This window comes from Pan paniscus, chromosome 6 (genome assembly GCF_029289425.2).
Source record: "Pan paniscus chromosome 6, NHGRI_mPanPan1-v2.0_pri, whole genome shotgun sequence".
Lineage (NCBI taxonomy): Eukaryota > Metazoa > Chordata > Mammalia > Primates > Hominidae > Pan > Pan paniscus.
The window spans coordinates 29,290,436-29,304,458 of record NC_073255.2 but is presented as its reverse complement, the minus strand read 5'-3'; the positions used below and the strand labels follow the sequence as shown (position 1 = coordinate 29,304,458).

Genomic DNA, 14,023 nt, shown 5'->3' with positions numbered 1-14,023 from the left:
ACATGGGGAATATTCAAAGTCTAAAACTCCAACAGCAATGTAATTTAGTACTTAAAAAGAACTGTGTGTCAGAATACAGCATTATTGCCAGAGGGATATTCCAAGCAGATGAAAGTCAGGGTAAAGATAAAACAACCATTTCAATTGAACAAACGTGGAAAGATTTATTTCAATAGCTGTTTGTTGAGTAGCCTTCCCTGGGTTAGCTGCTAAGTTCTAGTATTGAAGAGTCAGAAATACTTACGCTTCTTTTTTTTTTTTTTTTTTTAATATTTTAGGCCAGGTGCGGTGGCTCATACCTGTAATCCCAGCACTTCGGGAGGCTGAGGCGGGTGGATCACCTGAGGTCAAGAGATCGAGATCAGCCTGGCCAACATGGCAAAACCCCGTCTCTACTAAAATACAAAATTAGCTGGGCATGGTGGTGCACACCTGTAATCCCAGCTACTTGGGAGGTTGAGGCAGGAGAATCGCTGGAACTCAGGAGGCAGAGGTTGCAGTGAGCTGAGATTGTGCCACTGCACTCCAGCCTGGGTGACAGAGCGAGACTCCGTCTCAAACAACAACAACCAAAAAATGAATACAGAGAGAAAAGAAAATGCAATACTTCCAATTCAGTAGTGAATTTTTTTTTTTTTTTTTTTTTGCTGTTTTGTTTTTGAGACAGAGTCTCACTCTGTCACCCAGGCTGGAGTGCAGTAGCACAATCTTAGCTCACTGTAACCTCCACCTCCCAGTTTCAAGCCGATTCTCCTGCCTCAGCCTCCTGAGTAGCCAGGATTACAGGCACGTGCCACCACACCCAGCTGATTTTTTTTTTGTATTTTTAGTAGAGAGGGAGTTTTGCCATGATGGGCAGGCTGGTCTCGAACTCCTGACCTCAAGTGATCCACCTGCCTTGGCCTCCCAAAGTGCTGGGACTGCAGGTGTGAGCCACCGCACCTGGCCTAGTGAAATATTTTGTACCAATTACAGGATAATCAGAAAACAGTGTTCCTCCTCCATGAGGGACCTTGTGAATTGTTTATATGGAAGGAAGGTACTCAAGTTGGCACTGTCTTAAAATATAATTTTATTGTATGTTGTACTATTATCAATGGCCAATTGGCTATATCTGTCAACTTTAGTCCATAAATTGAATAGTAGAATCTAGTTGCTGTTAAGTGAAGAATGCTGTGCTGTTGTTCTGTAAAGCAGATTCCTTTCACATATGAGATTTGACAGCAATAACAAGGGGCACGTGAATGCTCTTGTGAGCATGCTCAGTGGAAGGCTCATGGGAGTCTGATTAAAGCTGAGAAAAGTGGGGAAACAATGATTATCTCACACAGGCTGGGAATTAATTATCTCCAACCAACACATTCAGTATCAAAGTGAGCTGATCTCACTCACTGTCAGACACTGCAGAGTGAGAAACAGATGATGGTTCTGTGGCAAACATCCTTTTGCTGAATATTCTACCTACGGTGAGTGCAATGATTGAAAGATGAGTTCAAATACTGAGGCATTTATAGCATCCAGCTATTATTGTTGCTTCTCTGGTTCTTTCTGGGCTCAATGGACGTCTCTGATTTCAACAATTCCCTTTAACAATGTATAACAGACGATGTAATCTGAAGTTCTGTGGAACCATCCCAGGAACACACGGAGATTCTTGAAAACATCCCAAATGTGGCTCTTTAATTATCCGGCAGCATGTTGTTTAGTAGCAGATGAAATACCAAAAATCTTTGGAAGGAGAAATGTTTTCAGGACTATAAGGCTAAATTGGAAATGGAAATGCAAATTTGTTATGTTTAGAGTAAGTTTCATGGCTGGGGCTTTTAAAAAAAATTTTAAATCAACCTCATATTTGCTCTACCAAAAAGACGGAAAGTCTCCCTCTTTATTTAAGTGTCTTATCTTTTCTAGTGAAAATTGAAATGACTATCATTTTACTAATCATTTATTTTCCCATTTAAAATAACTTCATGTCTCTACCAGATACAGTTTTTCTTGTACAGAGTGCTAGAGTGAAAGTCAGATTCACAATCTTGTGATCCACCCTTCTGGGCATCTAGGGAGAAAAAATAAACAACCAACAACAAATAAAAACATTCTGTGACATTAAAATTGTATGACTACAGGGAGGGTGTTGTGGGGGGTTACCTATTTTCCTAGTCACCTCTGAAGTCCTGGCATGTTAGGGCAGGCAGTGAGGGATCTTCATAAGAGGCTCCAGTGGATCTTCAGAAGGAAAAAAAAACAAGATATATGGGAGCTGCCTTGTAGCCTTAGGACTGAGACTTGTCAATAAGAAGCACAGGGAAAAAGACTATCTTTTACCCTTCCTACAAGATCCAGTATGGACAGGGAATTTATTCTTGGGAGCAGAGTGAAGATATCTTGGGAGCAGAGATAACTCAGCCCCCAGAGGTGTAATATTGAGTGAAGCACTATGTTATCACTTTTGTGTTTCATCTACATAATCTCAGTGCCTAGCCCACTACCGAGCAACTAATAGGCATTCAAAAATATTTTTTGAGTTAGTTTATATTTTCTTTTTACCAAACTTCTAGGTAACTTGCCCAACTTTAAAGATGCAAAGGATCTGTGAGAAGCAAATTATAGCTGTTATGCTAGAAGCATGTTAAGAAACAGAAAGTAGGGCTACAGAATTTGGGAGTTGTGCTAGTCAGGATACATTAAGCAATACTGTGGTAACAAAAAACCACTAAAATATTAGAGACTTAACATAATAAAAATTCGTTTCTAACTCGTGGAAAGTTCAATGTAGATGTTTCTGGTCATGTCCTCTCGGGTTGTTCTCTTCCAGGTGGTGACACAGGGATCCAGGTTGTTTCCAACTAGTACCTTTGTCATCCCCTGTGCCACAATTGTCCTCCACTCTATGCTTTCCAAACAGCCAACCAGGAAGTGAAAAGAAAATGTGGAGAAGGCATACCCACTTTTATATGTTTCTCCTTAGAAGTTATACATCACTCCAGCGTGAGAGTTCCATTATTGAGAACTAGATATGAGGGGGCTGGAAAATGTAGTCTAGCTATGTACTGAGATAGAAAAAAGGAATTTGGTGAGTTTCTACCATGGTGTCATGACATGGTGAGAACCTGATAAATGTACCAGTGAGGAGAGTAAAAAGGTTGGGCTAATGGCTGGAGAAGCCGAGCTGGAGTGATAATGTCAATGTGGCAGCAATCATGAAGACCAAGGGAGAAGCAATCAAACAATAGCAGTAAATCAAGGAGACAGATCAAGGTGAGGGCAGTCACACTGAAGCATAGCAGAAGGCCAGCAGAAGTGAAGGCTGTGCTTTGGAGTGAAGGTCTGAGCCCATAGGCCTCCATGGAGAAGTACCTTGAGATGTTTCTAGGAAAAGGAAGTCGTTAGAGGGCCTGGGGATTAGGCAGGTCTCCTTGTGAGGGCCAGACACACAGACAACTCTCATAGGTAACTACTTATTGGCTGTAATCTCTGGGCCATGGAAAGGTGAATTTATTAGTTACAAGTCACATAAGAGCAAACATAACCATATCCATAGACATGCTAGTGTCTTTCATTGATTAAGCACTAACTGTGCTCAATATTAGAGAATATACATATATTCTCTAATTTTTACAACAGTGCTACAATGTACTAATTTTCCTTAGTTTCCATGAAGAAACTAAAGTTTAAAGAGATTAACTTGTTATCATTTTTGTGAGTGAAAAAGCTGGATTTGAACGTGGTGAATCTGACACTAGATCCCAAGCCACAGTGCAGTCACATCTATATTCATACTCTCTATTATATATGTGAATACATTTTTAAATTTATATTTTGTGACAGAGTGTATCAAGTAGCTATTGTTGCATAACAAACTGCTGCTAAATATAGCAACTTAAAAACAGCTCTTCATTATTTTTCACAAGTCTGTGGGATGGCTGAACAATTCTGCTGATGTGGGCTGGGTTTAGTTGATTTTGGCAAGTATCTCTCACACCCCTACAATCAGCTAACAGGTTGGCGGGGGGCTGCCCGGTCCGGGATGGCCTCAGCTGGGGTGGCCTGGCTCTTCTCCATGTGGTCTCTCATCCTCCAGCAGGCTAGCCCGGCTTTTTCTCATGGCAGTGGCAAAGTTTCAAGAGAGTGGGCACACACTAAGCCTCTTGAGGACTAGGCATAGAACTGGCACACCACAACTTTTGCCACATTGGCCAAAGACAGTCATAAGACCAGCCCAGACTCAAGAGTGGGGAAATAGAATCCACATCTTGATGGGAGGAGCTGAAAGGTCACTTTGCAATGGGTTTGGATACAAGGAGGGGTAGAAAATGGGGTCATTTCAGTAATCAACCTACTGCATCTAACACCTTAGGTATTTTTCCCCTAAAAATAGGTAAGAGAACAGCATGTTTGCTTAAAATGTGGTTTTATTAATTAGTGCAATAGCACATGAGTCTTCCAAAATGTATATGTTGTCTAGTCCCTCTGGTCTAAAAAGGGCTGAAATGGACAACATGTTAAATGGATAAATACCTTTTTTATTTAGGGAGGCAGGGCACAAAAATACCCACTTCCAGGCACCAGATCCATCTAAATAGAAAATAGTCTTGTAGTTGATGATTTTTAAAAAGCAAAACAAAACTGAAAATTTGACTTCCTGTATGCCCTGCAAAGAAGGGCGGGCGGAGAAGCTGTGAATGTGTGAGGAGCAGCTGGCTTTTATTTTTAAGCACATATTATTGCTACGCAGATTTTTTCTAGAAAAATGGAAGGAGACTTACTAAGGAATTCTAACACACAGGGATACCATTTCAAGTAGGTGCTAATGAGATTGACGTGGTCTTTTCAGAATAAACTCGTCTTTATAATCTATTCGTTTAGTCTATAAAGTGGGAAAAAGAAACACAAAATGCTGAATGAAATGTGGAAAATGCTAGAGATTCCTAATAGGCCCTCAAGAAATGTGTGGATTGTCAGAGCCAGGCTTCATTCACATAGACTTTTCCCTCAGGGAGTACAGTTTGGACATTCATAATTATGAGAATCTCCATGTCAGACTTCCATAACACTAACATCCTTTGTTCAGAGGGAATTATCCAACACCATCAGTGCTAATTTCAGTGCCACAATATTATTCTTAGGTGAAAAGTTATGAATAAATTTAAAGTGTAACATGTAGAAAGCCAAGGGCAGGGCCAACCAAATGCTTCCTCTCCTCTTCTGAGCTCACTTATAGTAAATCTGGAAATGATATGGCAACTGACTCATAATTGAATTGTTTTATAGGTTTTATGGCCAACTTACAAAACTAATTTCTATAAACTTTCATCAGGGACGGTAAAAAATGTCTACAGGAACAAGCGAGATAATATACTTGGCTAAGAAGGCAAGGTGTAAGTGGGTAGAGGTGATTGGGGGAATTATAGAATCCTCATTTAAAAGGAACTGATGAAAACTTAAACAAAAACACTGTGCAATCCAAAAAAAGCAAGTCTCTGAGTCAGATCTGACCTGACTGAGTCAATTCATGGCCTTTATGATAGATCAACGTTAGATCAATAGAAAACTACATGCCTTTAATCATAACTCCTCTTGTACCAAATTAGCACAAGGATGAAATTAATTTTTCTTCTAATTTATTTTGTACCCTCTCCTTTAGAAAGTTAAAATAATATTACAAAATTATGTGCCAATCTCAAGAAGCACGTGTATATGTGATTATCACCTCTGAGATTTCACCTTGAGTGTTTTCTGGAATTGTCTACATGTATTAAGAAATGCAAAACTAGTATTTGGGGATAACAAAGATTCTAAACCCCATACTCTCTCTTGAAACATATATAAAATTTAGACCAAAGGGTTACTTTTTCTTGTATTACCCATGTGGGCTCTAAATAATATATTGTGAGACCTGAATGTAGCTGGGACTCAATGTGGCTTCACTTTTGTGCCATGTCAATGGAAAGAAACAGCAGAAAAGCAGAAATGAATATTTGTCTATATGATTTCATGCAAACAACTATATGTATCAATAAATTTCCTATTTTCTCTAATCAGAAAAATCACTGAAAACATGACTAGTCACTTTTTGAATCATTCTCCACAGTGTTGCAGAGCATATCATCTTTCTTTGTAGAGAAATAGCATTGACAGCATGTGTTATGTCATCACTGGGAATGTCATCCCAAGGATTAAGTACCCATTTGTGAAATATTAGATCACTTGTTTTTATTTTTGTTTATCTTGTTTGTGTTTACGCTTGATCTCTACAACAGAAGCATGTACTGTTTTGCTTTTGAAAGATCTTTAAAATAATTCTATCGATAATATCACCAATTACAATTGTGAGATGATATCCCACAAACAGACAAGTAAATCTGTATTAAATAGTTTTGCTCTTTTCTAACTGACCCCATCAGCTGATTCCAGAATCACCCAAAACTGGCATTGATTGAGATCAGTTCAGGCCAATGTCCCTTTCCCAACAGCACCAGCTGTTCAAAATAAAGTACAGTCTATGATAGAAAGCCTATAATATGAGAAACTTTGGAGGGATTTGATTATGATTCCTCTCTTTTAAAGGATACTTTTGAAAAAAAAATTGCAGTTTACAATAGGCACATATGATAATCAACTATTTCAATGGTATTCAGTGTTTTAGAAAAGACCAAAGGCATGGAAGTGGGGTTGCTGTTCTTGATGTCTAACAAAATATCTTAATCATCTTCTCTAATCTTCCACTATTTTCCACACAGGCAGGAGTTGCTACTTTGTAAATCAATTCCCCATTCCCAGTTCCCCACTATAGAATATTCCCCCCACATGCACCCAGCACAATGTCTTCCACTCAACAGTGCCTGACAATCTGATTCTTCCTCTCCCATTCCTGCCTTTCCTTTACTTCCACATGTCTCCTCTATTTCCCCTTCACCCTCACTCCCACTCTAGAGCCTCCATTTGTGCTCCCTACAAAAAACTTTGGAAAGTATAGTCTGGCCTCTTACTCCAATTATTTTTCTTGGGAAAAAATTTGTCCATTTCCCAGATTCTGCACCAAAAACGAAAGTTCAGGTTCTGACAGCCACAAAGCAAAAACCCTTCCTGAAAGGCAGAAAGAAGATAGAAAGACTTCATATTCATTCATCCTTCTTATCCTTGCTCTGCTTCAACAGGCACTAGGCACATCTTTTCCTGTGTGCCATGCTGTGGGATTGCATAATCAGGTCAAGGAAGCTACAAGCCCCTACAGGCCGTAAAAATGTAATGCTCATCAAACACAATGCTAAAGTCTTCTCATTTCCCAAACCACGTATTCTTCCATTTGATTTGCACATGCTTCTTTCAAGAACATTTTTGCTGAAATTTTTTGGCAGGAAAAGTTAATCTTATGCTCCAAAATGTAAGACAGGTAGTCAGTTGGTTGAAGCTTCACCTTGTGCTTACCAAGAGGTGGAAACAGTGAGATTCAGTGACTTTGCTAGATTTTAATTGGAATGAGAATAATATTTTTGAAGTAATCCAGGGAGTTTTCAGCCATAACCTGTTCTGGCAATCCACCTAAATTTAGTGACTTCAAAGAACCATGATTCCTGTGGGTCACAAATTTGGACAGGGCTTAGCTGAGTGATTCTTCTGCCATGCATAGCTTGGTCTGGGGGATGTCAGTGGAATTCCACTGGCTTCTGGGCTTCCTTAGAAGATCTATGACAATTTCGCTCACAGGTCTTGTGCTGTGGTGGGGATGGCTGGAAGGCTGAGCTCCACCGCACCCTGCTTGTCTCCACATAATTTCAGGGCCTTTCCATATAGTCTTTCCAGGGTAATTGGACCTCTTACGTGGCAGGGTTCAGGGTTTTAAGAGTGAATGTTCCAAAGGACCAAAAAAAAAAAAAAAAAAAAAAAAAAAATCTGCCATTCTCTGAACCAGAAATGGGCACATTGTTATTTCTAGTATATTCTATTGGTTAAAGCAGCCATTAACTCAACCAGGTTTAAGGTAAAGATGCAGAGAGCTACCATTTGAAGTCAAGAGTGTAAAAAAGAAATTGTGGTTATCTCTTATCCACTATACTGCCTTATCAAGATCTACACCTGGAAGACTAAGCTCATGTGGTTTCTTCCATAGCAGGGGCTGGCAAACTGGCCCACAGCACAAATCTAGCCTTCCACCTGTTTTTGCAAACAAAGCTTTATTGGAACCCTGTTACACTTATTCATTCATGTATTGTCTATGGCTGTTTTCACACTGCAACAGCAGAGTTGAGTAGCTGCTACAGAGACCATGTGGACCACAAAGACTGAAATATTTACTATCTGGCCCCTCATAAAAAAAGTTTGCCAAACCCTGTTCTACAGCACACAGAGAACCCAGGTTATGACAAAGACAGTAGAAAACATACCCTTTCTGGCTAGGAGTGGTGGCTCAAGCCTGTAATCCCAGCACTTTTGGAGGCTGAGGTAGGCGGATCACCTGAGGTCAGGAGTTCAAGACCAGCCTGGCCAACATGGCAAAACCCCATCTCTACTAAAAGATACGAAAATTAGCCAGCCATGGTGTGGGGTGCCTGTAATCTCAGCTACTCAGGAGGCTAAGGCAGGGAGAATTGCTTGAACTGGGGAGACGGAGGTTACAGTGAGCCGAGATCATGCCACTGTACTCCACCCTGGGCAACAGAGTGAGACTCTGTCTCAAAAAAAAAAAAGAAAAGAAAAGAAAACACACCCTTACACACCCTTTCCAGCCTTGGTAAACTGCAAGCAGAGAGAGGAGAAGCTCAGACATGTGTACTTGCTTGTGCCTTGTACGAGCAGGGTCCTCCAGGGGGTCCATAGTGAAAAAATTCAGCTGTTCAGGAATCTGAGGTCACTAAAGGTACAGGGCTAGTGGCATGCTCTTCTGGCTGTCCTGGAGATGGTGAAGGAGCTTTTAGGAGAAGTCCTGTGCTCAGGCACTGCCAATGTGGCAGGGCACAATACTGCAACAGGTGAGCTGGGGCAGCAGTTCTTATGTGGGGGTCAGAAGGCCCCACAAACTTTGGCAAACAGCACAGAGGTGAACAGTCCTTGGGAGCAAGCTTGGAAAGTTTATGACTGGGGCAAATGTCTGCAACCAGACAGACCCCTGTGGTCATCAGTTCAGAGACTAGACCAGAGGTCTCACTCACCAACAGAACAATAAGAGTCTGAAGCTCCCCGAAGGGATACAGGCCCTTGCACACACTCCATTACACTTGCCTACCCTCACCAAGAAGAGCATGTGGAGGAGAAAGTTGAGTCATCTAAGAACGACAGCTTACACTGAAAGAGACTGCATTGCCATAAATTGTGGCAAATTCAAATTTTGTATCTGAATACCTTCTCCCAACTAGTCAATAAGGTAGGCCTGAAGAATGTCAGATTATTTATAGGGAATAGATAAACTATGTTTGTTTTACATACCTGAGTGATGAATATAAATTTTAGACCCTGTTACCATAAGATTATATGAGTTTCCTATATTCTATATTCTTTCAAGTTAAATCTACATTGTAAAGGTCTTAACATCATTGGTACAGAATGAACTCCCTTTTTGAGAGATGGAGGACATTCCTGTGGTAGATCGCAAAGAGAAGTTTATGAGCAGCTTGGCCTAGTTCCACTGGGGTTTGGATTGATAATGACCTTGGGCAATGCAGTGTAATATAATGTTGAAAGAAGCCATTAAGGCCAGTTTCCTACCAAGCAAATAACAGTGGAGTTAATTCAAATGACTCCCTAGCAAAGTGTCTGCCTCCACCAAACACCACTATCACTTTGCTTAACATGATAAAGGGTTCAGGGCACTTATTTGCAAATGAACTAATTCTGGCGGTTGGGAAACACTGTTGGAGGAGTAGTTTTTAGCTGGTGACTTCAAACATAGCTGTAGCAGTGTGATTTGTCTCTGGCATGGTTGGCAGGAACTGCTTAAAGACCTAGGGAAGGGGTATCCTGGATTTGAAAATAAGGGCAACCCTTCTCTAGGGAGTCAAATGGGTTCTTGCTAGGCATAGGAAAAGCCATCCAGGAAGACAGAGGTCTTAATGGACAAAGGGTCTACCTTGAGCCAAATTTCAAGGCAGGTTATTTATCGTTGTGTAATAAACCAGTCCCAAACTTAGTGGCTTAAAACAACACCAATTTTATTATCTCTCATGAGGCCATAGCTGATGGAGCTCAGCTGGGTGGTTCTTCTGCCCCATGTGATATCATCTGAAGCCACAGTCATCTGAGGATCATCTGGTTTTGGAAAATGCTGATGGTGCTGAAGTCTCCATGGGGGTTGTTGATCAGAGCACCTAGATTCTCTTCAACACAGTCTCTCCATGTAGCTAGGGTCTCTCAAAGCATGGCAGCTGGGTTGCAAGAGGAAGGAAGTAGAAGTTCCCAGTTCTCTTATAGCCTGCACTTAGAAGTCTTAGAATTTCACACCTTCCACATGTTGTTGGTCAAAGCGATCCCCTTATTTCTGCTTCAAGGGGAGCAGAAATAAGCCCTATCTTTTGACATGAGGAGTGGCATGGGCATACAGGGAGGGGCGAGATTGTTGTGGGCTATATTAGTAATTTTTCCAGAGAAACAGAACCAATAGGATAAGTTTCCAGTGCTCCAGAGAAACAAAACCAATATGGGAAGAAGAGAGAGAGCATTGTATTTAAGTAATTGGCTTACACAATTGTGGGGAGGCGACGTCCAAAATTTGCAGAATAGAGCAGCAGGCTGCAAACCCAGGGAAGAGTTGCAGTTCAAGCCTGCAGGCAATCTTCTGGCAGATTTTCTTCTTTCTTGGGGAGGTCAGTCTTTTTCTATTAAGGCCTTCAATGGATTGGATAAGTCACAGCTGTGTTATGAAGGGGCATGCTACTAAAAGTCCAGCAATTTAAATGTTAATCTCATTCGCAGAAAACACCCTCACAGAAACATCCAGAAAAATGTTTAGCCAAATATTGACACAAAATTAACCATGACAGGGGCCAAACTGCTATATTAGGCCAAGGCCTTTTCTGTCCACCCCGTTGTGATCACCCCTCTCCTCCCATGGCTGCCACTCCACATCTTCATTTTGCTTCTTTTTTTCCTTTTGGGCTTCAGGCTTTCACCTCCACCATTCTCTTTTCTGCCTCAGCATCTGTTCTGGGCTCTCCCTTCTACTTTTATTTTCCATGGGCAGCACAGTTAATGAAATATTTTCCATCTTGGCTGGTGGGATGCCTCATTTGTGTGGCACCCAGGGAATGAAGTACTCTAAGAACGGTGGTGAGTGAGGCAGGAAGGACACCGGACTTGGAAACAGGCCACCCAGGGCTGCAGGAGGTACCTGCTGACTTCCCCTTTCAGACCCCACGCTTCCCTCCATTCATATGCAGATTGAGCATTCTTGAACTTTAGTCTATGTATCAACTGGAGAGGACCACAGGAGTGCAAGGCTTTCTCTTTCCTTCCAGGCACCATATGCGCTCTGCAACAGTGGCCATATGGAGACAGTGTTGTTTTTTTATTTGGCTTTGTTTTTAAAAAGCAGAAATTTCTGAGTTGATAGGAGAGAGTAGCACCTTGTCCAGGCAGTGGGAAAAGATGCATTTTTAACAGGTAAAACTTGGAGGGGGGCAGTCACATCTGCGGGTAGATAACTACCACCTGTATTTACGTGGAAGCATGGATTACCCTCTGAGTTTGAGGGAAAACATATCACAAAACTTGTATTTCACACTTTTCACCTGGTCTCCAGCTGTAGGATGAATGCAAAGCAAGTATATCTATGTCTGCAATATCTAAAAGCTTTTCCATGTGCACATTTTACCTCAGAGAGGTCTCTTTGTTTGAATTTTTCTTTCTTCCTGAAATGATTATGAAAATACACTCACACACACACATACACGTGCACACAACTTCAATGGGTTGTTAAAAAGAAGAAACACTTTGAATTAACAATCAATAGACGAGTAAACATTATCTTAGGTATCCGAGTGAATAATAACATGTAAGGGAAAACCCAGAGTCAGAAAAACTGGGTTCATAAACATATATGAGCATATCTACAAATCTGTGTGTAAATGCACAGAAAAAGTTCTGGAGGAGTAGCTACCCAGTATAATTGTGGTTATGTTGGAGAGGAATGGTATTAGGATGGTGAAGGGGGCATTTCACTTTTTATTCTACATATTTTTGTGTTGTTCTAATATTTCATGCCAAAGCAAAGATGCATCTATTTCTTTACTTTTTAAAAATTGTGAAAGAGGGAATGTATTAATTTCTAGGGTTGCCATAGCAAAGTGCCACAAACTGGGTGGCTTAAACAACAGATATGTAGTGTCTTACAGTTCTAGAGGCTAGAAGTGTCCAGGCTTGGTTCCTTGTGAGGGCTTTGAGAATCTGTTTCAAGCCTCTTGTCTAGCCTTCTGATGATTTGCTAGCAATTTTGGCATTCCTTAGAGTATAGTAGATGCACCTGACAATGATAACTTGACTTAAGCTTACATTGAGAATGAGCCTACATGGCAGATGCGCCTGAATGTGTGTTTGGAGTTACAAAATCTAAGGAATCTAAGGAGCGGCCAAACCAGAGACTTATTCCTTATCTGTGAGGAACATTGGACTGTCCCCCAAGCCTGTCCCATGAAATGTAGGCTATGCAGGGGATTGAGGCTCTTTGTTTTGAGTTAAATGAAGGTTGCCAGGTACAGGTAGTTAGGGGGAGGGTGCTAAGGTAAAATGCTATGTAAACTGCATGCTTCTTACAAGCAGTGGCAGTTCTCCCGCCCAGCTCACCACCATGGAACCGCTCTGTATGTAAGTTTCCAGCTGATAAAACCCTGTGTCTCACGGGGTCTCGTTTGCTGGCTCTGGGTCTCTTCTTCAGCTTCTTGAACCTGGTGCCATCCCTGTTGAGGTTAATATGGGTCCAGCACAGTATTTGGCTTATAGAAGCGTCACTCTGATTTCTGCCTGTCTCTTCACATGGCATTCTCCCTGTATGTGTCTGTGTCTAAAGTTTCCCTTCTTATGAGGAAACCAGTCATATTTTATTAGGGGTCAACCCTACTCTAGCCTGACCTCATTATCACCAATTATATCTGCAACAGTCCTGTTTCCAAATAGGGCCACATTCTGTGGTACTGAGGGTTAGGACTTCAACATATGGATTATTTGAGGGGACGCAATTCAACTCATGCTAGAGCAATGAAACAAAAATGAATGCCTTATATTACTTTTTGTTGTTGTTGTTGTTGACATGGAGTCTCGCTCTGTCGCCCAGGCTGGAGTGCAGTGGCACGATGTCAGCTCACTGCAACCTCTGCTTCCCTGGTTCAAATGATTCTCCTGCCTCAGCCTCCTGAGTAGCTGGGGATTACAGGTGTCTGACAGCATGCCCAGCTAATTTTTTGTATTTTTAGTAGAAATGGAGTTTCACCATGTTGGCCAGGCTGGTCTGGAACTCCTGACCTCGGGTGATCCAACTGCCTCAGCCTCCCAGAGTGTTGGTATTACAGGCATGAGCCATGGTGCCCAGCCATATATATATAAATATATATATATTTATATATATACATTTATATATTTATATATTAATATATAAATATTTATACATATATAATATATATTAAATATATAAATATTTAATATTTATAAATATTTATATAATTATATATATATATATTTTAAGAGACAGGGTCTCATTCTGTTGCCCAGGCTGGTGTGTTACGGCACTATTATAGCTCACTGCAGCCTTGAACTCCTGGCCAAAAGCCATCCTTCTGCCCCAGTCTCCCAAAGTGTTGGAATTACAGGCATGAGCCACCATGCCCGGCCTATTCGGAGACTTTAATTTCTTTTTCTTTTTGTTTCTTTTTTTGAGACAGAGTCTCGCTCTGTCACCCAGGCTGGAGTGCAGTGGCACGATCTCAGCTCACTGCAAGCTCCGCCTCCCAGGTTCACGCCATTCTCCTGCCTCAGCCTCCCAAGCAGCTGGGACTACAGGCGCCCGCCACCACGCCCAGCTAATTTTTTGTATTTTTAGTAG

At 41.3% G+C, this 14,023-nt stretch overlaps 1 long non-coding RNA gene across 3 annotated transcripts in view; it reads left to right on the top strand.

Moving 5' to 3' along the window:
* The first annotated feature begins 1,279 nt into the window (after positions 1-1,279).
* The window catches only part of LOC129398405 (uncharacterized), a 271,713-nt gene continuing 258,969 nt past the window's right edge, over positions 1,280-14,023 (top strand). For all 3 annotated transcript variants that reach the window (XR_008626159.2, XR_008626158.2, XR_008626157.2), the window contains exon 1: positions 1,280-1,466. This is a non-coding gene — a long non-coding RNA (uncharacterized LOC129398405). The remainder of the gene's footprint in view (positions 1,467-14,023) is intronic.